This window comes from Triturus cristatus, chromosome 11, assembly GCF_964204655.1.
Source record: "Triturus cristatus chromosome 11, aTriCri1.1, whole genome shotgun sequence".
In the NCBI taxonomy this organism is placed as follows: Eukaryota; Metazoa; Chordata; class Amphibia; order Caudata; family Salamandridae; genus Triturus; species Triturus cristatus.
The window spans coordinates 68,852,827-68,878,905 of record NC_140594.1 but is presented as its reverse complement, the minus strand read 5'-3'; positions in this window follow the sequence as shown (position 1 = coordinate 68,878,905).

Below are 26,079 nucleotides of genomic sequence, written 5' to 3'. Positions count from 1 at the left end.
TGGACCGACTCAACCGAGCCCTGTGAAGCGCTCGTGATCGAATAAGTTACCAAAGACAAGAACAGTGCCTAAATTATCATCTTGTGGCGTCCATTTCGTAACCGTTATTGATGGTCTTGTACATGCCTGCGTAACAAAGAATCTTTTATATAAAGCACCCGTATTTTTGATACAACTTACGCCTGGTGTCCGTTTGTGGGGGATCGTTGTGATTTACTGTGTGTTATCATAAATGCTTAACTGACTAGCGCCCTGAAGTTTAGCCCTGACTGCTCGCGCCACACTACCTATAGGGTGAGCAGGGGTTGTTCTGAAGGGGTAATTCCCTCGCCCTGAATAGAAGAAGGGACCGCTGCTTGTCACAAGTACCTACCTGTGCCAACCAGAGGTTCCCCATTCTAACAAAGGGTATGCCCAGACGTGGGTCCCGTGCTCACTACGCCACTGGAATCAAGCTATCCTGGCTGATGACGGCTGATAGCCAGAAACCGGTCCTAGGATGCTTGATTCCGGTCCAAGGAAGACATGGCTTGGCAGTTCGGGCTGGACTGTTCCCATGGGGGACAGGGTCAAGACTGATTTGCATATGGCCATGTCTGAACTGGGGTGGCGTGGTGAGCAAAATAACGATGGATTAAACCCAGATCTGTGACTGGGGGTGAATGTTTTGCCATTGTGCAACATTCCGTCCATCATCTTGTGTGTTTTGCTGTTCACCCTATGTGGGAAGGGTATGCCCAGACGTGGGTCCCGTGCTCACTACGCCACTGGAATCAAGCTATCCTGGCTGATGACGGCTGATAGCCAGAAACCGGTCCTAGGATGCTTGATTCCGGTCCAAGGAAGACATGGCTTGGCAGTTCGGGCTGGACTGTTTCCATGGGCGACAGGGTCAAGACTGATTTGCATATGGCCATGTCTGAACTGGAGTGGCGTGGTGAGCAAAATAACGATGGATTAAACCCAGATCTGTGACTGGGGGTGAATGTTTTGCCATTTTGCAACATTCCGTCCATCATCTTGTGTGTTTTGCTGTTCACCCTATGTGGGAAGGGTATGCCCAGACGTGGGTCCCGTGCTCACTACGCCACTGGAATCAAGCTATCCTGGCTGATGACGGCTGATAGCCAGAAACCGGTCCTAGGATGCTTGATTCCGGTCCAAGGAAGACATGGCTTGGCAGTTCGGGCTGGACTGTTCCCATGGGGGACAGGGTCAAGACTGATTTGCATATGGCCATGTCTGAACTGGGGTGGCGTGGTGAGCAAAATAACAATGGATTAAACCCACATCTGTGACTGGGGGTGAATGTTTTGCCATTGTGCAACATTCCGTCCATCATCTTGTGTGTTTTGCTGTTCACCCTATGTGGGAAGGGTATGCCCAGACGTGGGTCCCGTGCTCACTACGCCACTGGAATCAAGCTATTCTGGCTGATGACGGCTGATAGCCAGAAACCGGTCCTAGGATGCTTGATTCCGGTCCAAGGAAGACATGGCTTGGCAGTTCGGGCTGGACTGTTCCCATGGGGGACAGGGTCAAGACTGATTTGCATATGGCCATGTCTGAACTGGGGTGGCGTGGTGAGCAAAATAACGATGGATTAAACCCAGATCTGTGACTGGGGGTGAATGTTTTGCCATTGTGCAACATTCCGTCCATCATCTTGTGTGTTTTGCTGTTCACCCTATGTGGGAAGGGTATGCCCAGACGTGGGTCCCGTGCTCACTACGCCACTGGAATCAAGCTATCCTGGCTGATGACGGCTGACAGCCAGAAACCAGTCCTAGGATGCTTGATTCCGGTCCAAGGAAGACATGGCTTGGCAGTTCGGGCTGGACTGTTCCCATGGGGGACAGGGTCAAGACTGATTTGCATATGGCCATGTCTGAACTGGGGTGGCGTGGTGAGCAAAATAACGATGGATTAAACCCAGATCTGTGACTGGGGGTGAATGTTTTGCCATTGTGCAACATTCCGTCCATCATCTTGTGTGTTTTGCTGTTCACCCTATGTGGGAAGGGTATGCCCAGACGTGGGTCCCGTGCTCACTACGCCACTGGAATCAAGCTATCCTGGCTGATGACGGCTGATAGCCAGAAACTGGTCCTAGGATGCTTGATTCCGGTCCAAGGAAGACATGGCTTGGCAGTTCGGGCTGGACTGTTCCCATGGGGGACAGGGTCAAGACTGATTTGCATATGGCCATGTCTGAACTGGGGTGGCGTGGTGAGCAAAATAACGATGGATTAAACCCAGATCTGTGACTGGGGGTGAATGTTTTGCCATTGTGCAACATTCCGTCCATCATCTTGTGTGTTTTGCTGTTCACCCTATGTGGGAAGGGTATGCCCAGACGTGGGTCCCGTGCTCACTACGCCACTGGAATCAAGCTATCCTGGCTGATGACGGCTGATAGCCAGAAACTGGTCCTAGGATGCTTGATTCCGGTCCAAGGAAGACATGGCTTGGCAGTTCGGGCTGGACTGTTCCCATGGGGGACAGGGTCAAGACTGATTTGCATATGGCCATGTCTGAACTGGGGTGGCGTGGTGAGCAAAATAACGAGGGATTAAACCCAGATCTGTGACTGGGGGTGAATGTTTTGCCATTGTGCAACATTCCGTCCATCATCTTGTGTGTTTTGCTGTTCACCCTATGTGGGAAGGGTATGCCCAGACGTGGGTCCCGTGCTCACTACGCCACTGGAATCAAGCTATCCTGGCTGATGACGGCTGATAGCCAGAAACCGGTCCTAGGATGCTTGATTCCGGTCCAAGGAAGACATGGCTTGGCAGTTCGGGCTGGACTGTTCCCATGGGGGACAGGGTCAAGACTGATTTGCATATGGCCATGTCTGAACTGGGGTGGCGTGGTGAGCAAAATAACGATGGATTAAACCCAGATCTGTGACTGGGGGTGAATGTTTTGCCATTGTGCAACATTCCGTCCATCATCTTGTGTGTTTTGCTGTTCACCCTATGTGGGAAGGGTATGCCCAGACGTGGGTCCCGTGCTCACTACGCCACTGGAATCAAGCTATCCTGGCTGATGACGGCTGATAGCCAGAAACCGGTCCTAGGATGCTTGATTCCGGTCCAAGGAAGACATGGCTTGGCAGTTCGGGCTGGACTGTTCCCATGGGGGACAGGGTCAAGACTGATTTGCATATGGCCATGTCTGAACTGGAGTGGCGTGGTGAGCAAAAAAACGATGGATTAAACCCAGATCTGTGACTGGGGGTGAATGTTTTGCCATTGTGCAACATTCCGTCCATCATCTTGTGTGTTTTGCTGTTCACCCTATGTGGGAAGGGTATGCCCAGACGTGGGTCCCGTGCTCACTACGCCACTGGAATCAAGCTATCCTGGCTGATGACGGCTGATAGCCAGAAACCGGTCCTAGGATGCTTGATTCCGGTCCAAGGAAGACATGGCTTGGCAGTTCGGGCTGGACTGTTCCCATGGGGGACAGGGTCAAGACTGATTTGCATATGGCCATGTCTGAACTGGGGTGGCGTGGTGAGCAAAATAACAATGGATTAAACCCACATCTGTGACTGGGGGTGAATGTTTTGCCATTGTGCAACATTCCGTCCATCATCTTGTGTGTTTTGCTGTTCACCCTATGTGGGAAGGGTATGCCCAGACGTGGGTCCCGTGCTCACTACGCCACTGGAATCAAGCTATTCTGGCTGATGACGGCTGATAGCCAGAAACCGGTCCTAGGATGCTTGATTCCGGTCCAAGGAAGACATGGCTTGGCAGTTCGGGCTGGACTGTTCCCATGGGGGACAGGGTCAAGACTGATTTGCATATGGCCATGTCTGAACTGGGGTGGCGTGGTGAGCAAAATAACGATGGATTAAACCCAGATCTGTGACTGGGGGTGAATGTTTTGCCATTGTGCAACATTCCGTCCATCATCTTGTGTGTTTTGCTGTTCACCCTATGTGGGAAGGGTATGCCCAGACGTGGGTCCCGTGCTCACTACGCCACTGGAATCAAGCTATCCTGGCTGATGACGGCTGACAGCCAGAAACCGGTCCTAGGATGCTTGATTCCGGTCCAAGGAAGACATGGCTTGGCAGTTCGGGCTGGACTGTTCCCATGGGGGACAGGGTCAAGACTGATTTGCATATGGCCATGTCTGAACTGGGGTGGCGTGGTGAGCAAAATAACGATGGATTAAACCCAGATCTGTGACTGGGGGTGAATGTTTTGCCATTGTGCAACATTCCGTCCATCATCTTGTGTGTTTTGCTGTTCACCCTATGTGGGAAGGGTATGCCCAGACGTGGGTCCCGTGCTCACTACGCCACTGGAATCAAGCTATCCTGGCTGATGACGGCTGATAGCCAGAAACTGGTCCTAGGATGCTTGATTCCGGTCCAAGGAAGACATGGCTTGGCAGTTCGGGCTGGACTGTTCCCATGGGGGACAGGGTCAAGACTGATTTGCATATGGCCATGTCTGAACTGGGGTGGCGTGGTGAGCAAAATAACGATGGATTAAACCCAGATCTGTGACTGGGGGTGAATGTTTTGCCATTGTGCAACATTCCGTCCATCATCTTGTGTGTTTTGCTGTTCACCCTATGTGGGAAGGGTATGCCCAGACGTGGGTCCCGTGCTCACTACGCCACTGGAATCAAGCTATCCTGGCTGATGACGGCTGATAGCCAGAAACTGGTCCTAGGATGCTTGATTCCGGTCCAAGGAAGACATGGCTTGGCAGTTCGGGCTGGACTGTTCCCATGGGGGACAGGGTCAAGACTGATTTGCATATGGCCATGTCTGAACTGGGGTGGCGTGGTGAGCAAAATAACGATGGATTAAACCCAGATCTGTGACTGGGGGTGAATGTTTTGCCATTGTGCAACATTCCGTCCATCATCTTGTGTGTTTTGCTGTTCACCCTATGTGGGAAGGGTATGCCCAGACGTGGGTCCCGTGCTCACTACGCCACTGGAATCAAGCTATCCTGGCTGATGACGGCTGATAGCCAGAAACCGGTCCTAGGATGCTTAATTCCGCTCCAAGGAAGACATGGCTTGGCAGTTCGGGCTGGACTGTTCCCATGGGGGACAGGGTCAAGACTGATTTGCATATGGCCATGTCTGAACTGGGGTGGCGTGGTGAGCAAAATAACGATGGATTAAACCCAGATCTGTGACTGGGGGTGAATGTTTTGCCATTGTGCAACATTCCGTCCATCATCTTGTGTGTTTTGCTTTTACCTGCAGCGGCACATGCAGGTAAGAACCGTGCGGTCGGGTTGGGGGGGTGATTCGACAGACAACCACAAGAGAAAATAAAATAAATAAATAATATTCCCTTGTCGTCCTCTGTCGAAATCCCCCCCCCCCCCCCACATCGCCCCACTGCGCTTACCTGCATGGGCCACGGCTGTTTTTTACACAATGTTCCAGAGGGCCTTAATATAATAATACACCATTTTTTTTACTACAGTATGGGCTTTTACAAGATGTTCTAGAGGGCCCTCATACAATAGTACTGTGATGGTTCTTTACAGGGCCGGCTTTAGGGTGGTGCGACTGCACCGGGCGCTGACTTTAGGTGGAGGCGTCATGTTTGCAAGTTAATAATAGTTTTAAACGCATCTTCTGCCAGGTTCTGGCCTCCAGCAGTTTTCAGCCGTCAATAAAAATGTCAAAAGAACTCCCGTGATTCATTTTCTTCCTACTGAAAGATCGGAGGTTTGTCTACTGGAAGCTTTGAGGGTAGCGCAGATGGTTAATATGCCTACTGCAAAGAACCTGTAACAGCAGATCACAAAAGAACCTGTACCAGCAGCTCACAAAGTTTGTGCTTCTCCAGACCAAGCGCTATTAAACTATACTGTCTACCAGTGTGGATGACTCCTATACCTTATAGTCCTCTGTCTTATGTAACATTTCCTATACACTGATTTGCACAACTATGATTGATTGTCTCTGTGTTTTGTGCGTGTTATGTAAAGTGGTCTGACACCCTACACTGGTATAAGTGGCGCTATACAACCAATTTAATGCATCTGAGTGATGGAGTGGTTATGGAGACTTGAGGGGCACTGTTAAAGGGTGGTAGTGAGGGAAGGCATGGCAGAGGTGGTCACTGGGGGGGGGGGCACCAACAACCATTGTCGCACTGGGCGCCACCAGCGCTAAAGCCGGCCCTGGTTCTTACAGCATGGGTTTTTACACAATGTTCCAGAGGGCCTTAATACAATAATACAGCATTTTTATTTTACTAGAGTATGGGCTTTCACTAGATGTTCTAGAGGGCCCTCATACAATAATGCAGCAATGGTTTATTACCACTACATTCGCTTTCACATGATGCTCCAGCGGTAACAAAAAAACTCAGCAAGATTCAGCAGAGTTACGCCAACGGGCGGAAATAGGCACGTTGCACTGCTCACGCTGTGATTTAGCGCCAGGAGCATGGGCCGCTTTGAGAAATCACCGTGAACGGAACCACGTGGTGCACCAGAGGTCGCAGCTAATCAAGTTGATTTTGCTGCTGCTCGAGTAGAGTGGCAGCCTTCCGACCCCGAACGGCCGGGTCCACCTTTGTTGGAAAATGTTTTGCGGGTTGTGTTCCTAGCAACCAAAACTCGTGCCAGGGGATGCCAAATCTCACTTACTAACCGATAGTTATGGCGCACCTGCGAGAAAAAGTGCCGCCACGCGGCGATTGGCGGAATTCAGCCGTTACTCTTGTAAAGCGGAGTCACCAAAATTCTGCCAATTCCACCGGCGGAACTGAATATTTCTCCCACCCCTACTTAATACAATACTATGGCGATAATTCTTTACCACAGTATGTGTTTTAGTACGATGTTCCAGAGGTCCCTTATACAGTAGTACATCAATGGTTCTTTACCACAGCATGTGCTTTTACTGGATGCTCCAGAGGGCCTTAATATAGTAGTACTATGAGCTTCTTTACCACAGCATGGGCTTGTACACGATGCTCCAGAGGGCCTTAATATAGTAGTACTATGAGCTTCTTTACCACAGCATGGGCTTGTACACGATGCTCCAGAGGGCCTTAATATAGTAGTACTATGAGCTTCTTTACCACAGCATGGGCTTGTACACGATGCTCTCGAGGGCCTTAATATAGTAGTACTATGAGCTTCTTTACCACAGCATGGGCTTGTACACGATGCTCTCGAGGGCCTTAATTTAGTAGTACTATGAGCTTTTTTACCACAGCATGGGCTTGTACACGATGCTCCAGAGGGCCTTAATATAGTAGTACTATGAGCTTCTTTACCACAGCATGGGCTTGTGCACGATGCTCCAGAGGGCCATAATATAGTAGTACTATGAGCTTTTTTACCACAGCATGGGCTTGTACACGATGCTCCAGAGGGCCTTAATATAGTAGTACTATGAGCTTCTTTACCACAGCATGGGCTTGTACACGATGCTCCAGAGGGCCTTAATATAGTAGTACTATGAGCTTCTTTACCACAGCATGGGCTTGTACACGATGCTCCAGAGGGCCTTAATATAGTAGTACTATGAGCTTCTTTACCACAGCATGGGCTTGTACACGATGCTCTCGAGGGTCTTAATATAGTAGTACTATGAGCTTCTTTACCACAGCATGGGCTTGTACACGATGCTCTCGAGGGCCTTAATATAGTAGTACTATGAGCTTCTTTACCACAGCATGGGCTTGTACACAATACTCCAGAGGGCCTTAATATAGTAGTACTATGAGCTTCTTTACCACAGCATGGGCTTGTACACGATGCTCTCGAGGGCCTTAATATAGTAGTACTATGAGCGTCTTTACCACAGCATGGGCTTGTACACGATGCTCCAGAGGGCCTTAATGTAGTAGTACTATGAGCTTCTTTACCACAGCATGGGCTTGTACACGATGCTCCAGAGGGCCTTAATATAGTAGTACTATGAGCTTCTTTACCACAGCATGGGCTTGTACACGGTGCTCCAGAGGGCCTTAATATAGTAGTACTATGAGCTTCTTTACCACAGCATGGGCTTGTGCACGATGCTCTCGAGAGCCTTAATATAGTAGTACTATGAGCTCCTTTACCACAGCATGGGCTTGTGCACGATGCTCCAGAGGGTCTTAATATAGTAGTACTATGAGCTTCTTTACCACAGCATGGGCTTGTGCACGATGCTCCAGAGGGCCTTAATATAGTAGTACTATGAGCTTCTTTACCACAGCATGGGCTTGTACACGATGCTCCAGAGGGCCTTAATATAGTAGTACTATGAGCTTCTTTACCACAGCATGGGCTTGTGCACGGTGCTCCAGAGGGCCTTAATATAGTAGTACTATGAGCTTCTTTACCACAGCATGGGCTTGTGCACGATGCTCTTGAGGGCCTTAATATAGTAGTACTATGAGCTTCTTTACCACAGCATGGGCTTGTACACAATGCTCTCGAGGGCCTTAATATAGTAGTACTATGAGCTCCTTTACCACAGCATGGGCTTGTACACGATGCTCCAGAGGGCCTTAATATAGTAGTACTATGAGCTTCTTTACCACAGCATGGGCTTGTACACGATGCTCCAGAGGGCCTTAATATAGTAGTACTATGAGATTCTTTACCACAGCATGGGCTTGTACACGATGCTCTAGAGGGCCTTAATATAGTAGTACTATGAGCTTCTTTACGACAGCATGGGCTTGTACACGATGCTCCAGAGGGCCTTAATATAGTAGTACTATGAGCTTCTTTACCACAGCATGGGCTTGTACACGATGCTCCCGAGGGCCTTAATATAGTAGTACTATGAGCTTCTTTACCACAGCATGGGCTTGTACACGATGCTCCAGAGGGCCATAATATAGTAGTACTATGAGCTTCTTTACCACAGCATGGGCTTGTGCACGGTGCTCCAGAGGGCCTTAAAATAGTAGTACTATGAGCTTCTTTACCACAGCATGGGCTTGAGCACGATGCTCCAGAGGGCCTTAATATAGTAGTACTATGAGCTCCTTTACCACAGCATGGGCTTGTGCACGATGCTCCAGAGGGCCTTAATATAGTAGTACTATGAGCTTCTTTACCCCAGCATGGGCTTGTGCACGATGCTCCAGAGGGCCTTAATATAGTAGTACTATGAGCTTCTTTACCACAGCATGGGCTTGTGCACGATGCTCCAGAGGGCCTTAATATAGTAGTACTATGAGCTCCTTTACCACAGCATGGGCTTGTGCACGATGCTCCAGAGGGCCTTAATATAGTAGTACTATGAGCTCCTTTACCACAGCATGGGCTTGTGCACGATGCTCCAGAGGGCCTTAATATAGTAGTACTATGAGCTCCTTTACCACAGCATGGGCTTGTGCACGATGCTCCAGAGGGCCTTAATATAGTAGTACTATGAGCTTCTTTACAACAGCATGGGCTTGTGCACGATGCTCCAGAGGGCCTTAATATAGTAGTACTATGAGCTTCTTTACCACAGCATGGGCTTGTACACGATGCTCCAGAGGGCCTTAATATAGTAGTACAATGAGCTTCTTTACCACAGCATGGGCTTGTACACGATGCTCCAGAGGGCCTTAATATAGTAGTACTATGAGCTTCTTTACCACAGCATGGGCTTGTACACGATGCTCCAGAGGGCCTTAATATAGTAGTACTATGAGCTTCTTTACCACAGCATGGGCTTGTACACGATGCTCTCGAGGGCCTTAATATAGTAGTACTATGAGCTCCTTTACCACAGCATGGGCTTGTACACGATGCTCCAGAGGGCCTTAATGTAGTAGTACTATGAGCGTCTTTACCACAGCATGGGCTTGTACACGATGCTCCAGAGGGCCTTAATGTAGTAGTACTATGAGCTTCTTTACCACAGCATGGGCTTGTACACGATGCTCCAGAGGGCCTTAATATAGTAGTACTATGAGCTTCTTTACAACAGCATGGGCTTGTACACGATGCTCCAGAGGGCCTTAATATAGTAGTGCTAAGAGCTTTTTTACCACAGCATGGGCTTGTACACGATGCTCCAGAGGGCCTTAATATAGTAGTGCTAAGAGCTTTTTTACCACAGCATGGGCTTGTACACGATGATCCGGAAGACCCTGAGACATTAGTACAATAATGGTTCTTTACCACAGCATGTGCTTTTGCACGATGCTCCAGAGGACCCTTAGACATTAGTACAATAATGGTTCTTTACCACAGCATGTGCTTTTGCACGATGCTCCGGAGGACCCTGAGACATTAGTACAATAATGGTTCTTTACCACAGCATGGGCTTGTACACGATGCTCCGGGGGACCCTGAGACATTAGTACAATAATGGTTCTTTACCACAGCATGTGCTTTGGCACGATGCTCCCGAGGGTCAACAGTGATACAGAGATGGTTCCTTACTGCAGCCTGGGCGTTTACACGATGCTCCACGGAGCACTAAAACAACAGCAGAGCGATGTTTGATGGCCACTGCAGTGGTCCTGGTGATAATTCAGGGGGTCTTAGCACATGGATACCTCTCGTGTCATTCCTGACGTCAGTCTGCGAAGGACGCGATGACGCCATAACGCCGCACGTCCACACAAGGATGCTGGGGCTGTCTTCAGCGAGGGTTCGGCTCCGCGTTACACGTTAATTACTTCCAGCCCCACTCTCCGAGCGCGCAGTATCTTTTTCCAGCTGCTAAATAAGTTAATCGCTTCTTGGAGAAGGAAGTCGGCAGGTGCCTCCGCGGCTTTGTTAAGAGAGCCCCTAAGCTGGCGCTACACTCCCTCTAATCTGCTTTAAGACACTGTGCGGCGGCGAGGTAGCCTGTAATCGCTTTTTAAGGTTACAGACACGATCCCACTCAAACTGGTTGCTGGGAGCAACAGAGCAGCGCAGAGACAGGATTAGATTACATGCCTCGCTCGGTGTGGTCGGCCTGTGCAGTGTGCACACAGAAGTGTGTGTGTTTTTAGGTCCCTCCGCTCCCCCTGCAGCGGGTGAGGGGCTAAGCAGCCTGGCGTATCAAATCTAGCTAAGAACATGTGTATCTTGCTTATACAGCGCCCACTGCATAATGTCATTGCTTCTAGGCGCTTTGAGAGGCAGGGAGATGTTAGTCGAGCGATACAGAGCAGTGAGAAGTGGACATCTTTGGGGTTGTGTCATTTTTTTTTCCTGCTGTATGCCAGAGACGAGTGCAGCTGTTGCCAGACAAGCATGTGAGCATCGCTAGAGAGGGGCTTTGGCTCCGCCCACATGTTGGGAAACAGGAGTATTGATTGGACAGAAGCTGTGTGCTTCCACAAACACATGCTGCCCTCCACTGCAGCTCTGATCATTGTATTTCTTCAACTGGTTGAGGTTGAACTTTCAGGTGCACACACAAGACACTGTGATCCTGTAAAAGTGTCTTAGATAACTTGATAATTTATTGTATTCGTCTTTCTCTGCCAGCAGCACAAATGGGAGGATGGAAGTCATTATCTGACATTGTTCCAGAGGAAGAGAGAGAAAAGTAGAAAAGGGTGCAAGGCGGAGGAAGAAAAAGATGCCAACACCGCGACAAAAGGAGAAACTATTGCAAAAGAACCCGGAAGAGTAAGACAAAGATATAAGAAGTGTAGGGTGGTAAAAAATATAGACATGAGGTGGAACTATGACATGACAGCCTCAGTATTCATGAGCTAAAGAGGTAGAACGTGTAGGGTGGTGGAAGAAAGCAGTATGCAGTGAAATAATGGCTAGGTACCCTTGATATTCCTTAGCTAAAGAGAGGGGAAGTGTAGGAAGGCAGAAGAAAGAGTTGTGATGTGGAATCAAGAGTCGGCAGCCTTGGTATTCTTAAGATAAAGAGACAGGTTGTGTAGGATGGTGGAAGAAAGAGTCACGGTCTGGAATCTAGACTAAACAGTCTTGGCATTCTTGAGATAAAGAGACAGGAAGTGTAGGGAGGTTGAAGAAAGAGGCTTGAAGTAGAATCAAGACTAGACATCCTTGGTATTAATGAGATAAAGAGACAAGAAGTGTAGGGAGGTGGAAAAAAAGAGGCATGAAGTAGAACCAATACTAGACATCCTTTGTATTCATGAGATAAAGAGACAGAAAGTGTAGGGAGGTGGAAAAAAGAGGCATGAAGTAGAACCAAGACTAGACATCCTTGGTATTCATGGCCTCAAGAGACAGAGAGTGTAGAGAGGTGGAAGAAAGAGCCATGAGGTGGAAGCACGACTAGACATCCTTGACATTAATGAGAGACAGGAAGTATAGGGACGTGGAAGAAAGAGGCATGGAGTAGAACAAAGATTAGATAACCTTGGTATTCATGAGATAAAGAAACAGGACTTGTAGGGAGGTGGGCAAATGATGCGTGAAGTAGAATCAAGACTAGACAATCTTGGCATTCCTGACCTAAAGAGACTGAAAGTGTAGGAAGGTCGTAACAAGGCAAGACAACCTTGATATTTATGAAACAAAGAGACAGTAGATAGGTGGAAGAATGAGGTATGAATTGGAATCAAGATTAGACATCCTTGGTACCCCTGAAATAAAGAGATGGAGTGTAAACAGCTAGAAGAAAGAGGTGTGAGGTGGAATCTAGATTAGGCAGCCTTGGTATTCATGAAAGAAAGAGACAGGGAGTTTAGGGTGGTGCAGGAAAGCGACTTGAGGTTGTAACAAGGCACGACACCCATGATACTCATGAAATAAAAAGACAGGAAGTGTACGAAGTTGGAAGAAAGAGGCAATTGGTATTCCCAAGATAATGAGACAGAACATGTAGTGGGGTGGAAGAAAGAGGCAAGAGGTGGAATCAAGAAAAATCAAAATTGATATATGCATGAGATAAAGAAACAGGATGTGGAGGGAAAAAGAGGCATGAGGTGGAATAAACACCAGGTAATGTTGGTATTCACTAAGGAAACGAGACAGGAAATATAGGGTGGAGAAAGAAAGAGGCATGAGGTTGAGTCAAGAGTAGTCAGACTGGATATTCCTGACATGAAAAGACAGGAAGTGTATGGGTGGAAGAAAGAGGCATGGGGTGGTAACAAGTCTAAACATCATTGCTAATACTGCAATAAGGAGATAGGGAGTGTAGGTTGGTGGAAGAAACTGACCTGAGGTAGAATGAAGACAAGGCAGCACTATAGCCATGAGATAAAAAAAAAACGGATTGTGTATTGCGGTGGAAAAAAGCGGCATGAAATTGAATGAAGAAAAGGCAACATTGCTACTCATGAGACAAAGAGACAGGAAGTGTAGGGTGGTGGAAGGAGGGATGAGGTGGTAACAGGACAAGACAACCATGGTGTTTGGCAACACTGGTGAAGCTTGTAGAAAACCTGTGGGCCGATATCTGTATTTGTTTACAAGCTAAGCACGGCGGTGCAGTGTGTCACATTGCTGCACCTGGATATATTTTTCTTATCCATGAATTGTGTGTGCGTTAGAATATATTGTGTGAGAGCTTTGCCTGTGATCTGAGTGCACTTGAAGAGCTGCTGCTGTATGAGAGAAGGGATAACCTTGGCTCAAGTGTTGGCAATTACAGACAGAATGCAGGCACTTCACCCACAGAGGTTTAATGAGGCAGAAGAGGGGGGCACAGCAACAGCCTGGCAGGTGAGAGATGCTCTCCGGGAAGCAGCCCAGCAGCAGCTGAACAAGGTCGAGGAGGGACTTTTAATACACGAAGTGTATTCACAACAGGGGTGCCCTAAAGGTAAATCAGAAGGTTCTACGGTAGGCCCAGGGCTCTGAAAGGAGAGAGCGGTTGGGCCACGTCTCAGAATTATATTCTAAAAAACAAGCATTGGCATAGCCAATAGGTCTCGCCTTTGGGACTTTATAAGTGTTTAGCCATGCAACAGTTGCATAACTAAATACTTATAAGGTCCCAAAAGCAAGACCTATTGGCTATGCAAAGCGGCCGTGTGGCAGCGAAAGTGATCGCAATCGCGATCACGATCAAACATCAAAGCGGTGGCGAAAGTGAAAGTAATCGCGGTAAAGCGCGGCGCGCGCGCCCGCGCACATGCACTGTAGCTCTAGGCTGGCCTGGTAGCACTTTTTGGAGCTCTCTCAATAAGTCTCGCCAGACCAGCGCACAACGCACACCTCAGCTCAAGTATTGCTCCAGGTTAGATGAGGTCTGTGCAATAGCATAGTCCTGCATACAGGATTTACGCATCTGCTCCTGCTCCCTAGATGTCCTAAACCAGACACCACAGGTGTTTAACCTTACGCACATCAGCCTTATCAAGCGAGTCCAGGGATAAGGACAAATCCTCCCACCCAGTTTCTCTGGCCATGGACCTCACACAGCTCAGCCACGGGATGAGGAGACACTTCTCGCAACTCAGACAATCTGTCATAATTTCCCTATTAAGAGAGGGAGCCTTATTAGGAATAGGGACATCCAAAGAACCAAGGAGGCCGCCTTAATCTGGTCGGTTACATATGTGATGGCCAAGTCCATGTGTGGAAAGAAATCAGGGGTCGACGGTGGTAAACCAAAGCGGCCGTGCGGCAAAGGTGGTTCTCCTCAACCTGCATCGATGCAACATCCCTGTAGCCCCAAACCCTGCCGCATATGTCTGAACTGGTAAACACTTTCTCAGGAAGACGTCTAAAAGGGGCTCTACTGACTTGCTGGCCACTCTCTTAGAGAACTCAAACAGTGCGCCCACAGAATGACCAAAATGTCATCACTGATTGGCTCTGCAGGGCAACCATGTAGATTTCCCGCAAAAAATACCCTTAGATAGAGGGATTTAGCAACCCTTTAAACAGACTTTCCTTTAATAGACAATGTGTCCACCTTCCCCACCTTCTTACCGCATACCATACACTTGGTCTTGGCTATATGGGTGTCCGAGTCCAATCTATCCATAAAGATGATAAAGCTACTGATGATGGTCCTCAGGCCATTGGGGTTCGAGATATTAACACAGCCACAAGTTTGCTTAATAGTACACTGCCCTCGAGGACATCGGATGTGGTAAGCGGATTATATACACGCATGAGAGAGGTCTGACGATGAGCTATTTGGTGACAAATTTAGCGGGTCCGCACTCCCTTGTATAGTCCTGAAATTGATTGGCAGAAACGCATCAACTATTACTCAAGAGGAGTCCACATCAAGAATAGAAAAGGAAGATTGATGGAGGGATTACCGGCCTAATTGCATTGCATGTTCAGTATGTGAATTTTAGGCAACGGGCACAAACAACAGAAAGTGGACTACCTCATGAAGGACCAGAAAATTCTATTTTGAATAACTTTGGCGCCGGTTGACTAATCTTCGTGAAATTTTCAAAACTAATGGGGCGCTCCGCTCAGCTCCTACCCTGAAAGTCTCGGGGTGATTCGTCAAGCAGGGGCTGAGAAAAAAGGGGGGTCCCAAAACACGTTTTCCCCATGCATTTTCCCATAGGACCTTTAGTCGAAGGCACAGCCCGAACGGCTGAACAGAATTACTTGAAATTTGGCAAAGAGGTAGTCCTCAGGTCAGGGATGTGCCTTTTGCATATATGGTGTCAATCTGTTTAGTAGTTCCTGAGAAAATTGCAGTTAAAAGTACATAAATATCTATATGCGCGTACCGTGCGCGCACCGTGTGCGCACGGTGCCGTGCGCGAGCGTAATTCTGATTGGTGGTTAGATGTCAGTCAACATTCGAATCGGTCGAAATCAGGAAGTCTCGGACGCCATTTTGTGTGTGGCAGTGAAAAGCAAAGGTGGAGAACATGGAAAGGGGGCAGGGTAGAGAGTTCCTGACCCCCTAGCCTTTGTCAGGGGGTCCCTGAAGGACCCCGAAGGGTGAAAAAAACATATTTTTTTTTCAAAAAACCCTTAAAAAAAAAAAACATTTTAAACGAGCCATTCCATATTACAGGATACAGTCAATCTATAACTATATACATAGGTAGTTTATTGTAAAATAAATATATAAAAACTAAAATAATACATAAATTAGCATTTAAAAAACCTTACAAATTCACTAAAAAAACCATAGGTTTCACACACGTTATAGTTAGGAATTAGCATTTTAAAAACCTTGCAAATTCACTGAAAAAACCATAGGTTTCACACATGTTATAGTTAGCTGGACATTTCACTCGTAAAAAACCATTGAAATTCCCCCGTTATAGTTAGTTCAGCTAAATATAACTCGCGCGACCGCAATCCACTGCTGAAAAAAGGCCATGCCCCGGGGATGGGGTCCCAGGGGCCCCCTTTCAATTTTTTTTTTATTTAAAAAAAAAGTGAGGGAGAAGGCCCTGGAGGATGGGGTCCCCAGGGCCAATAAATTAGAAAAAGAAGGGGGGTCACACAGCCCCCTTCTTAAAAATAAAAAAAAAAAGACCGGCATCGCACCGGAGGCCACGCCCCCTCCTTGCAGCACTCTGCAAACGCGTTTGCAGATAGGGAATTAATTCCCCTTGAATACTGGGGGTCCCTGGGGGTCAACTGGCCCACCAGGAACCTCCAGTATGTGTCAGGGGCTGCGTTGCAGAGAAGTGTTCTAAGGCCACACCCCTTTTGACACCTCTCTGCAATGTAGCTCTGTGGCACTAAATGGAGGTTGCTGGTGGGCTAGTTGCACCCCAGGGACCCTCAGGATTCAAGGGGAGTTAATCCCCCAACTTAAAACGCGCCATGGTACCTCCGGTAAGCGCCACGGAGCTGCGTTGCAGAGTGTTGTAAAAAGGGGCGTGGCCTCTAAACTCCTCTCTGCAACGCATCTGTCTGGCGCATACTGGAGGTACCTGGTGGGCTAGTTGGCCCCCAGGGACCCTCAGGATTGAAGAGGAATTAATTCTCCAACTTAAATCGCGCCACAGGGCGTGTTTGCAGACATGTCACCTCAGGCCACGCCCCCTTCCTTCACCATTGTGCAAACACACCCTGTGGTGAGTTGTAAGTTGGGGAATTAATTCTCTTTCAATACTGAGGGTCCCTGAGGGGCAACTAGCCCAACAGGTATCTCCAGTATGCGCCAGGGAGCTGCGTTGCAGACAGGTGTTCAGAGGCCACGCCCCTTTTTACACCTCTCTGCAACACAGCTCTGTGGCGCTTACTGGAGGTACCTAGTGGGCTAGTTTGACCCTAGGGACCCTTAGGAGTCAAGGGGGCTTAATCTCTCAACTTAGAACGGCCACAGGGCGCCTCTACACAGTGGTGAAGGGTAAGCCTGGGCAAAGCACTACGCTACACTCGCGTAGTTTGCGAAGTTCGCGCTACTTCACACTACGCGAATTGCACGTAGCACAGTGCGAACACGTGTAGCATAGTGTTGCGTAGTACTGCGGTCATTTTTTGCTTGCTCGCGGTCCTCAACATCAAGTTGGCGACCGCGAGCAAGCAAAATGACATCCCGGCGAGACTTTTTCCTTGTTCGGGATCAGCAACATCAAGTTGGCGATCGCGAGCATGGAAAATAAACCTCCCGGCGAGATTCCCAAAGCGAGGAGGTCAGGTTTCTCATTGCGAGTGGTCGCGTATGCTCGCGACCGCTCGCGATGAGAAACTACCAGTTCACGTTGAGAAAGCTGCCGCTCGAGTAAAAATCTACTCGAGCAGCAGACAACTACAGCTGGCACTGTGCAAGATGCCATTTTCAATGATTGCACAGTGCCGGTTGCTTGTCCGCACTGTGCAATCATTGAAAACGACATCTGGCACAGTGCGAACAAGGTACTACGCAGTTCGCGAAGTGCTACGCGTAGCTCGCGTAGTGCGAACTGCACTTTGCGTAGCTTCGCAAAGTGCTACTTCGCGAACTACGCCCAGGGTTAGTGAAGGGAGGGGACGGGGCCTGAGGTGACGTGTGCAAACACGCTCTGTGGCGCATTTTAAGTTGGGGAAATAATTCCCCTTCAATCCTGAGGGACCCTGGGGGCCAACTAGCCCACCAGGTGCTTCCAGACATTTCACTCGTAAAAAAACATTGAAATTCCCCCGTTATAGTTAGTTCAGCTAAATATAACTCGCGCGACCGCAATCCACTGCTGAAAAAAGGCCATGCCCCGGGGATGGGGTCCCAGGGGCCGATTAAGGCCCCCTTTCAATTTTTTTTTTATTTAAAAAAAAAAGTGAGGGAGAAGGCCCTGGAGGATAGGGTCCCCAGGGCCAATAAATTAGAAAAAGAAGGGGGGTCACACAGCCCCCCTTCTTAAAAATAAAAAAAAAAGACCGGCATCGCGCCGGAGGCCACGCCCCCTCCTTGCAGCACTCTGCAAACGCGTTTGCAGATAGGGAATTAATTCCCCTTGAATACTGGGGGTCCCTGGGGGCCAACTGACCCACCAGGAACCTCCAGTATGTGTCAGGGGCTGCGTTGCAGAGAAGTGTTCTGAGGCCACACCCCTTTTGACACCTCTCTGCAATGTAGCTCTGTGGCACTAAATGGAGGTAGCTGGTGGGCTAGTTGCACCCCAGGGACCCTCAGGATTCAAGGGGAGTTAATCCCCCAACTTAAAACGCGCCATGGTACCTCCGGTAAGCGCCACGGAGCTGCGTTGCAGAGTGTTGTGCTACTTCGCGAACTACGCCCAGGGTTAGTGAAGGGAGGGGACGGGGCCTGAAGTGACGTGTGCAAACACGCTCTGTGGCGCATTTTAAGTTGGGGAAATAATTCCCCTTCAATCCTGAGGGACCCTGGGGGCCAACTAGCCCACCAGGTGCTTCCAGTAAGTGCCACTGCGCTACGTTGCATAGAGGTGGTGCAGGCCGTGCCCCTTTTTACACCTCTCTGCAATTGCGCTTACTGGACGTACCTAGTGGGCTAATTTGCCCCTAGGGACCCTCAGGATTCAAGGGGACTGTGATGCTTGGAATGTTTGGGTGCCTGTGTGGATGAGTGGTGACAGTTGGAGATGGGCTGAGCAGCAGGCAGGCTGCTCCTGGTGGGGCTGGCGTAATAGGTTCACTTGGCTTATAGACTGATGTATATATCTACTTACCTGCAACTTGAAGTCAATAAAGAACTACTGAATAAACAACTCGGATACGTCTGGTAAGGCACAACAATCACCCCATCAGCACCTTCACTCTGCACTCCCCCCCCCCCATAACAAGCTTTCAGCATTAAGTGCCATATTAATAAACTTGGCTACACATCTTCTGTAAAACTATGTAATGTATTCCAAGCTCAGAGTACGGTCACTTCCGAGCAGCAGCTTAATTTGTTGGCAAAAAAATGTTCTCTGTTTTTTCCTTCTAATTGGTCTTTTTTGGGTCGCAAGGGGAGAGGGGGTCAAGGGGCGGGGTGAGGGGGGTCAAGGTACATCATCTTCCCTCTAACCCCATCTATTCATTGCCAAACCTGGATTCCGCTTCGGCTCTACGAAGCTGTGGCCCTGAGAGGCTGGGTCCCCTGAAATTAACCCCTGTGTGTGCCCAGCTGTGAATGGACCTCATTTCACCTGCTCTAGTCGGTTTCGGCGGGAGGACCATCCTGCAGCTGCCTTGTCATCGACCGGGGTCTACAGACAGGGAAACGGCCCTAACAACGCGGGCAGAGCCATGCTTGCCATTTCCCCACAAGCCGAACCACGCTTTCCTTACCCACACCTATACCTTAACCACGCATATGCCTTAACCACGCAGGCAGTGCGCGGTCTAGATGCTGGAATGGGCGGGCAGAAAGAGGCAGGATTGGGAGAGGACGTGGTCAGGTAAGTGGGTCTGGGATTCGGAGGTGTGGGGGTCGTTTTTAGGGGTGGGGGATAGTTTTTAGGGCTCAGGAGGGGTCTGGGTTGTTGATAGGAACGGGGGCCGAGTTTTAGGGCTCAGGGGCGGGAGGGTTGGGGTGTTTTTTCAGGGTAGGGGTGAGTTTTTAGGAATCAGAGCGGAGGGGCTGGGGTCGGGTAGTTTTTAGGGTCTGGGGACAGTTTTTAGTGCTCGGGCGGGGAAAAATGGACAGTTTTCTGGGCTGGGGGCAGGAGAATGATCTTTACCACACATGTCTCTTTACCAATCATGTCTTTACCATGAAATTATGTGGTAAAGGCATGCTTGGTAAAGACATGGTTGTTTTTTAGTTCTCGTGGTTCAGGCATGCGTTGTTGAGGCTTATGTTTTACCATCATACAACCCTACAGACAGGATTTTCTGCAATGCCCAGGAGTAATGTGTATCACTAGTCCGACAATCACGACACTAGTGTCTAACCTTTGACCTCTCTGTGGGGCGTATTATCAAGCACGGCGTTACAATTATCGCCGCTTTAGCAGCAGAAAACTGCCGCTAAGGCGGCGATAATGGGCTTGATAATATGCCGCAGAGAATTCCAATAGAAGCCCAGGTTCACACCAGAATATGGGCTTCTATGGGAATTCTCAAGGGCATATTATCAAGCCCATTATCGCCACTTTAGCGGCAGTTTTCTGCTGCTAAAGCAGCGATCATTTTAACACCGTTTCTTGATAATATGCCCCCAAGTTCCTTAGCATCGACAGTAATAGCTTTACGTGGATGAAAACAAATCAGCAAAAAATGAATCTTTATGTTTAAGGTGATTTGTCTTCAGTGCTTGAACATCACAGTGTGGCCTCTCGGCACTATTAATGTGACCGCACTTATTAGCCAAAAATCAGCGTTTTCAACTTTTCTCAGAATTGCATGTGATTGGAGAGTGAGCAATGACTCACACGTAAGTCGTCCCCAGGAAGGGAAACGCAGATCGTATTAAGGTTGTGAAGGTCGTATGAGAGCTTGTAGAACAGTGACCAGGTTTGCCTTCGATGAACTGAGCGACCACTGAGGTCCTGACGCAGGAAGTGTCTTCAGCAGAGCGCAAGCTTCTTTGCATTCACTCATCTACGTGCTGTATGTAATGACATAATTTCTTCTTCGTCTTTCATCTCTAGAAAACTATATGCATATCTTCCCAAACATTTGTACTCTGAAACAGCTCAGATCTATTTAGTGAGAAACATTTTGGAAGAAGACAAGCATTGTCAAAGCCAATAGCTCTTGCCTACGACAGCCATTGACTTTGGCAATGTTTTGTAGCCAAGCTGTACAGCAGCGCAGATGCTTTGCAGTGTGGCTAAAACTAATTTTAAAATGCCATGACGCAGCCAGTGCTAATGTGCTTTTTTTAAATGTATTAATGCTAGATGTATTACACTCCTTTTTAGGGTCTATTCTGCGAGATCGTGCGCTAGCACTTGTGTCATGCCTGCAAGGCACTATTGTTTACAAAAAGGGCTTGGAGCCCGCCCATTGCTAACCATTTGTGCGCTTCAGTGTCACTCCTCTTTGCAGTGTCCCTAATTGGCTAGTCAAGACAAAACGTCACTTCCGATGCATGCTCTGGAGGACGAACCAAGCACAAATTGATTGAACTTATTCAGTGCCAGTCCACTGCTCCTGTTGGGATTGAGGTACTATTTCTTCCCCCCTCCATCTCCCACTTTTTTAGGTCGAGCCTAGGGGCAGCGCGCATGCGCTGCTCGCTCTGCGAGGCATGCTGTATTGGAGTATGCTCTTGAAGACCCACCCATTCTCCCCCCATATTTTTCATCGGCTTATGTCATTGTCCTTCGTAAATGCTGGATTCTGATTCCTACATAGGCTAGTTAGTCCCTACTTAGTACTGTCTTGTCTTCACTTGTAACCTCACATGAGAACTGGCCCTTTGACTTTGGTTGTTACACGGTCTGCTTTATAAGTCGGTGAGCACTATTTTCTCTAATGCTCTTACTCTATTCCACCCACAACGTCGGAGCACCCGCCCACTTTCTTTTTTAATAGTAATATATTTTTATTCAAATTACAGCATGGTCCACTTTATAGCGGCCGCGCCTATTTAATTATTTAATATACAGTGCGCTCCGCATACACTTTAGTGGCTGTGCCTATTTAATTATTTAATTACCAGTGCGGGCCACTTTCACTTTAGCGGCCATGCTACAGAGCTTTTGAAATTACTTTTTTTAATTGAAACTTTGAGTGAAAGCACCACACTCGCTTTCACTTTAATGTTTGCCGTGCCCCTTTGTTTAGATGGTGCTCACTGTAACCTGATTATGCGAGCAGCATCTTAAACAAGCATTGGCATAGCCAATAGGTCTCACCTTTGGGACCTTATAAGTGTTTAGCCATGCAACAGTTGCATAACTAAATACTTATTAGGTCCCAAAAGCGAGACCTGTTCGCTATGTCAAGCGGTGAAAGTGATCGCGATCAAGCATCAAAGCAGCCGTGCGGCCGCGAAAGTGAAAGTAATCGCGATCAAGCGTGGCGCGCGCACCCGTGCACATGCACTGTAGCTCTAGGCTGGCCTGGTAGTACTTTTTGGAGCCCTCACAAAAAGTCTCGCCAGACCAGCGCATGCACTGGGTCAGGCGAGACCTAAAAAGGGATGTGGCCACCATTATAGTGGTCTCGCATTTGCGATAGTTTGAGCTCTTGGCATTAAAAACAACAATGCCTTTTATATATGTGTTCCTTTTAAAAACACATAAAGAAAAGGCATTGTCATTTTCAGTGCCAATAGTTTAAACACTCGCAAATGCGAGACCTATTGTATTGAAAATGTTTGTTTAAACAGCTGTTATACTAGAGCATGGTTATCAACTGTTAACAGGAACACATCTGTGCCAGCCACTGGCAGGAAACCTAGAACATTGCAGCTTTGTTTCAAAGTAAATAACATGTTTTACTTTTTTATGTATTACCAAATTAATGGGATAATTACCGCAGAACGATGGTTTAAACGTCCTGCATTCGAGGTATGCATAGAAATATTAGGCGCCCACTTTTCACTGCGGCCCCATTATAAAGTCCATGGATTATACAAAGTGATGATGTTGTAAGCTTTGGACATCTCCGGGATTACTGGTCCATTAACAAAACAAGTCGCTGCTTTCTTGAGAAAGCACCGCAACCATTAGAGAAAACAACAACGCGGAGGGTCATAAAAGCAGACTGCGCTTGGGTCACAAACCTCAACAGCACCATCCACATACAAGGAACATGGCGATGTCTGCATGGTGGGCGGCGCTATTCAAAGTTGTAAAGTATGAAACTAACGTGTTTCACAGCACGCATTACAGCATCCTTTCCGTTTGTATGAGCAGTAAGTACTTGCTGCTAGTATGACTTTAAATGTAGTCACTCGAGCAAATCAGTTAATCTCCCCATGCATGAAAAAAGAGAGACATTTGGCAAAAAACCTATCACATAAAGAAAACAATTACACCCTGTATAGGTCTTAGTTAAAATACGTTTGGAAGCAAATAACATCTGTGTTCACAATAAACATCCATTCCAAAGAGAAAAGGGCTGCTTTGAAATATGTGTGGAATAGCAAAACATAGCAACAAATGACAAGAGGTTCAACAGGGAAACAGAAAAAATGAAAGTACTACCACGATCACAGTGCGGTCAGCGGAAGGCAGCAATCAAGCTGCAGCAATCAGCACTCAGCGGCGGCTCCTCCACTGTGGCGGAGGAGCGGTGCCCTCTCCCAGCAGCTAAAATAAATGAAAAATATAACGATAATAAACCCTTGTTTATTATCATTTTATTCTTGCTCTCAGAGCTGAGGCTTGGGAGCGGGGCCAGGGGATGACAGGCACTAGGGGGAGTGGTTGCGCTGCTCCAAGTGCACATGGCGGTTTGGCCGGCCGTCTCAGGACGGCCAACCCGTCATGTGCACTGGCGCTCTCTCCAACCCGAGCTGTGTTGCCGGGTCGGAGAGAGCAGGCACAGGCTCCTAGTCTAACTGGGAATGCAAATGGACAGTGCTCAGGCCAATCCTGATGCTGCTCTCATGCATGAAAGCAGTGTCAGAATTGGCCGCAATGGAGTCGGGGAGCCCGTGCCGGCCTTGGAGAGGAGCGCGATGCGGCAATGCGGCAGGTAAGTGTTTTTTTGTTTTTCTTTGTCTTCCCATCCGTCTGTCCCTTCTTACCCTGCCCCCCGCCCCGCAGCTCTATCGAGACACCTGCTGCTACTGTCAACACTTGACCATGCTCCAGCCTAAAGAAGAGAAAGTAAAGAAAACCTGCACTGGCCAATTAGAAGCCTGCAAATAAGAGTGACAATGAAGCCAACAAATGTTAAGCAATGGGCGGGCTGCAAGCTTCTTGTTATACAAAATATGTGCATGTGTGGAACACATGCAGTGCATGTGCTGTCACAGGCAAGACCTAAGAACAAAGGCCAAAGTCCATGTTCGCAACAACTTCGTAGACATTCCATCACATACATGATTCCTGGTGAAGCACCCCCAGAGCAGTGCGACATCTTCAAGAGCCATATAACTAATTCCATTACACACTGAAAAAATGTCTCCTGGTCCATGGAGACCAATTAAATGTTTTTCTGCGTTGCCATGGTTTCAATAGCTGTCCTTCAACTGAGGGTCTGCTAGCAGGAACGGCTTTGGTGCGGCCATCTTCAATTGAACAAGATTGCAAAGCTGGAGGCCAAGACGTGAAATTCCAGACATTTCTCATTTACCTTGCATAATTTTTTGTTTGTCCGACAGGTTCGAAGAGAAAATGTTTCGGGGAAAAAACGTTCTGCCTGAATCAATGTCATGATGGTATGTTGCGTGAAATTTTTACGCAAGTCAGCCCCTCGCGTGAAAATGTCATACTACAAGATACCGGCAAACATCTCCCCCAAGAGATGTGCGTAATTCGCGTGATTTTTTGTGCCGTTTTGCCGGCGGGGGGGAGGGGGGGATTAGGTGATGTACACATCACTCACATCCTATATCACAGGAAATTATAAACTCTTTTGTTTACACGGCGCCCTGCGATCATTTGTCAGTTATTTTATGTTCTAGCATTGGTGAGCATTTCACATTTCTTGCACACAAATCGTTGGAAGAAATTGTGTTTGTGCATTCCGATTACTTCAGTATCGCTAAAGCCAGACCACCATTGACAATAAAAAGCGGTCTTCTATGATAGCCCGCTTGGCGGCGCTGTGGTAGCATCCACCACTTGTCAGCTTTTGCTGAGAATGGAACAGAAATAATTCCAGTGCCCTATTTCTCGTTTGTCTTGTTGTGCGGGTGAGGTTATCTATCACCGACGGGGATTGCCAGCCCTTGGTAAACATTTCTCCTAGAATAAATCTGTTTATCTGAGGAGTCTCCCTGGTACCCTTAGATAAAAGGCGCCCCTGAAAACAGGTCCCCACCGCGGAGGGAAGGCCTCGTGGCAGGTTTTCAAAGAGAGGGTCGCTGCGGGGGCTTGTTTACCAGCAGCCTTCCTGCCAGGGACACAGGGCTTTGATGAATCGGTCTCAGGTGCCAGGGGGGATGTTTATTAGTAAATGAAAGGAGGAGAGGCTCTGGGGAAAAAGCATAGAAAAATCTCTCGAGTCTTACCTCAAAGGGCACATTTTCCTCTTCCACCCTTGAATTTACTTCTCTTCTACTCCAGTGGAACCGTCCTCTCCCTCATCCACCTCTCTGATTTTTCCTTTCCTTTTTTATCTTTTCGTCAGCGTTTTTCTTTTTCTTTGTTGTATATTCTCCAGGGGAGGCTGTATTTTAAGAGTCAGACAGAAAGACAGAAAATCATCTCTTTTATACTTAAGACTGACGAGATGTCTCCTTCTTAACGCTTGTTATTAACTTGAGGTCCCTCTTTTGAGTCGTCTCTTTTACATCCCTAGCAATATTGTCGCGATATCCTTCCTTACAATGATTTGAGGTGTCACGTTTATCAGCAATGCTGAGATCTCTTCAGGTGCTTCTGTGAGTCTCTTTTCTGTGTCTATCATTGATGTTAATGCAGCTCATGTTCACCAGTGCTGCTGAGCCAGATCACTTTCAGTTTCCTCAGAGGGGTCTACTCAATGTATCTTACAATGCTCGAACTCAAGACCCTCTCAATTGTTCACAAAGCCCATTGGGCAGTGGCGGCTACCATAGGGCGAGCTGCGGGGCGGTGAGGCAGGGTGGGGGAGGGGCAGGGTAGGGGGTAGTAAACTCGGACTTTCGACGGAACGGAGGAAAGTAATTCTTACGTTCCTCCGTTCCGTCGTATGTCCGAATTCACTACCCCCTCACCCTGCCCCTCCCCTGCCCCGGCTCACCGCCCGCAGCACGCCCTATGCGAGCCGCCACTGC